Here is a 3,972-nt window from a genome sequence, read left to right on the forward strand (position 1 = left end):
GGATACTGTTCTGAGCAAGGGTAATCTGGGAAGGAAAAAGATTGAGGAGATCTGGATCGATATAAGACTCTGCTGAGGAGGAGATGGTTTGAAGATTGTGAGAGAAGATACTAGCAATATCCGAAGCCTCATAACTCCAGGAGCCATCATTCTGTTTGACAGCGGAAATCTGGTTCTTTCTATTCCGATTAATCGCTTTGGCGTGGAACAATTTGGTGTTTCGATCTCCCAACTGAATATTGTCATTGCGAGATTTCTCCTTCCAGAGACTCTCAAGCTGGAGATATGTGTTTTCGAGTGCTTGATTCAACGAATTGCAAACCTCATGATTCTCAGCCTCTTGAAGAACCTTGGTTAATTCCGAGATCTTTGTGTTCAGGTTTCCAAAGACATGTTTATTCCAACGCGAGAGATGAAGAGCTAGTTGATTGAGCTTAGGGTGGATGAGATTAGGAGTAGGGGGCCAATGGTTCTTAATAAATTCCCCACAATCCGGGTGCGACATCTAGGTTCTGATAAATTTGAACGGTTTCCGTCCTAGATCCGAAGACGGAAGAGTAGTAAGCAAGATAGGAAGGTGATCCGACCCAACTTCTTCCAGATGCGTGAGAAGAGTAGACGGGAATTCCATTAACAAGTTATAATTAGCCAACGCCCTGTCTAGCCTCTCTTTAATCAAACATTGCTCCCTAATCTCCATCTTCTCTATCACCATCACCACCACAACTTTCCACCACCACCATTTTGACCACCATTGCCTCCTCTTCCCTCTCTTCTCTTCTCACTTACTGTTACCTTCTCTCTCTCTATTGTTCTCACTATCTGTATCTCTTGATCTCTCATTGTTTCTCTCTCAATATCTCATTGTTTCTTGATCGATCTCGCGTTGGTTTTTTTTCTTCTCTCCACAGACAGACACTGTTCCAGCGAAGGGAAGTGTTCCCTCCGCCAAAACCGGACCTCGATGAGTGTTTTTGGCGAAATCCTTCGAGGATTTCATGGCCACGAAACATTTCGTGCCCACAAAACATTTTGTGGCCTACATTTTGTGGCCTTGACCATTTCGTGGCCATAAAACGTTTTGTGGTTGCAAAAATTTTTGTGGCTACAAAACATTTCGTGGCGCCGCAAGAAAGAGAGGGAGAGATAGAGACTGCAAAAAAGAGAAATAAAGACCGCAAGAGAAAGAAAAAGAAAAGGAGAAACTAATCTACAGATAGATATGTCTACAACGAGAGAGTTGGGAGTGATCTACAATGAAAGAGAGAGATCTAGAGTGAGAACGAAAAAGAGATAGTGAGAGAGAGCGAAAGAGATAGTGAGAGAGAGAGGGAGAGGGGGAGAGAGATAGAACGAGAGAGAAATAGAGAGAGAACGAGAGAGAAAGAGATGATGGAAGATTTGGGGGCAATGTTTGATCAAGTCAATTTTTGGATTAAAAGAAAAATATGCCCTCTAAATCAATTTGTTATCAACTAATTCTTTATTCCCCGAAGATTTTTCTTTATTCCTTAAGCCACGGCTTTGATTTAATAGGCAACTGAGTGTGCCCGGAAGAGACCATTACATTCCTTTATGTCTACCCTAAATAAGAGTGGATTCCGAATTTTCACCTTAGAGCAACCACAATGGGTACGGAATGTGCTCCCGATTTTGGGAGCCTTTGAGTTTTAAGGGGCCATGACTTTTTCGATTCCAATGTCGGACTCCTTGGGACTCCAATCTAATTTTTAAAATTTAAAGTATTGACTCAAAATGTTGCAATCTAAATTCATTAAAATTAATACATAATTTGTACATTCTTTGAAGTGTTGAGCAACTTTGTTCCAAAAAGTACCTTTTTATCCTTTTCAACAATCGCATCTGGTGCAATGCATAAATAACCGTTAACGAGCACAAAATGAAGTGGAATATAACACTTAACACTAACGGATGAGTTCGGTTTTTAGAAAAATCATCAGCATTAGCATTCGCTATATCAAGAGTTCATATTTAACATATTTAAAAAACTATAATTATAATCAAAACGGGTATTTAAATTAGTCGTTCCATAGAAAAAAAAAAGGAACAAGTTTGAAATAGAGTAAATGGAAGAGAAGAGATGATGGTGTGAAGAAGAAAATGGGTGGGTCCCCTTTAGAAAGGGAATCCACCCGTTGCCCCCACGGTTATAATAGAGGTTTTTCAGTCGGAGCAACCCTGGCTAGGGCAGGGACTAGGGTTCTCAAAATTTGAATTTGGAAGCCCCACTAACGTTGGGTTGCTTTTATTGCTCATTGATCAAGCTAACCTGTCTTCTTCCTTTTCGATCATCCACTTCACCTGACTCAAGATCTCCACCAATTGAGGTCCTCGACAAAAGAAAAAGAAATAGTTCGCGAATTTGGGACATAAAGAAAAATCTTCTGGGAATAAAGATTTAGTCAATTGAGATTGACTTTAATATATTTATCTTTTAACTCAAAAATTCACTTGATTGTTTTTAACCCCTTAATCTTCATCTTCACCTCTCCACCACCTCAACTTTCTATTAAGATAAGTGACCTGCCTATCAAACCTGACTGGGTCCGCCGACCCGGTCTGTTTAGCATTAGAGTTTTAGATGGTTATCATTATTAAGATAACCATCAAGAGTGTTTTTGTATATATACTTGCACTAATTATTATAATAAACAAGAAATATTTTACTAAGTTCTCTATACCATTCGGCTACTCTCTCTCTATCTCTCGATCAATGAATCTCCATCAAGGTTGATATTTCACATGGTATAAGAGTTAAGTTATTATTCAATCGCTTCTTGACAATTTTTTTTCTCTCTCACATGGTATAAGAGTTAAGTTATTACTTCTAAAACTATGCCAACTTCTACAACTCCTACATTTGATGTTCATTTGGATTCTCCGACTTCGATTCTCATAACCCACTTTTAAGCGGAAATAACTATGCCTCTTGGCCTCGTGGGATGAAGATGACCTTAAGGGCTAAAGACAAATTTGGTTTTGTCGATGGTACAATTCCAAAACCTTATTCTCCCACTGACTTGCATGCATGGGGACGTTGCAATGATTTAGTAGCAAGTTGGTTGGTTAATTCCGTTACTCATGTTATTCGACAATCAATTCTCTATGATGAATCGGTTGTTGCCATTTGGCGAAATGTATATAAACGATTTCATCAAACTAATGCACCTAAGTTATTTCAACTTAAGCGTGCTATCGGTTTTCTTAAGTAAGATAGAATGGATGTCTCCACATATTTCAATAAGCTCAAAACACTTAAAGATGAGCTTCAATCCCTTATGGTGCTTGAACCTTGTCTTTGTGGTCAAGGAAAGTTTATTCTTGATCGTACTAATCAAGATCGGGAAATGGAGTCTCTTCAAAGACTGTATGCCCGTTTTTCGACTATTCAAAGCCAAATACTCTTAATGGATCCCTTTCCACCTCTCTTGAAGATACATAGTTTGGTTGAACCAGAAGAATCACAACAAACCATTATGTATGATACTAGTCATGGAACCGAGGCAGCTGCCTTGGTGGTTCAACGTTTCAAACCTTCTCGACCTACTTCTTCGGACCGGTCAGACAAGCTGCGTTCCAAGCGTGTTCGTCTCTTTTGTGATCATTGCCCTATTCATGGTCATGTGAAAGAAACATGTTATAAACTTCATGGTTATCCACCTCGGTCTCGACATGGTTCGGTTGTCGCTTCGGTTTCTAACGATAACAACTTTCAGGAGGTGTCGTCAGCCACGTTCATGACCTTGGAACAATTCAATTTCTTGAACAACCTGTTCGATCAACATCGATCTACTAGAGGCACCCCCTTCGCTACTTCCAACCAGTAGCTTCTCCCTAACAGTAGTCCTATTGGCACCACTCATACCGACCCTAGCATTAACGTAGCTGGTACGTTTTTTACCTCCACCCCTTGGGTCGTCAATTCTGGTGCAGCGAAGCATATTTGTTGCA

The sequence above is a fragment of the Eschscholzia californica genome, unplaced genomic scaffold (genome assembly GCF_041429995.1).
Source record: "Eschscholzia californica isolate CP2 unplaced genomic scaffold, dmEscCali1.0.p SCAF_1, whole genome shotgun sequence".
In the NCBI taxonomy this organism is placed as follows: domain Eukaryota; kingdom Viridiplantae; phylum Streptophyta; class Magnoliopsida; order Ranunculales; family Papaveraceae; genus Eschscholzia; species Eschscholzia californica.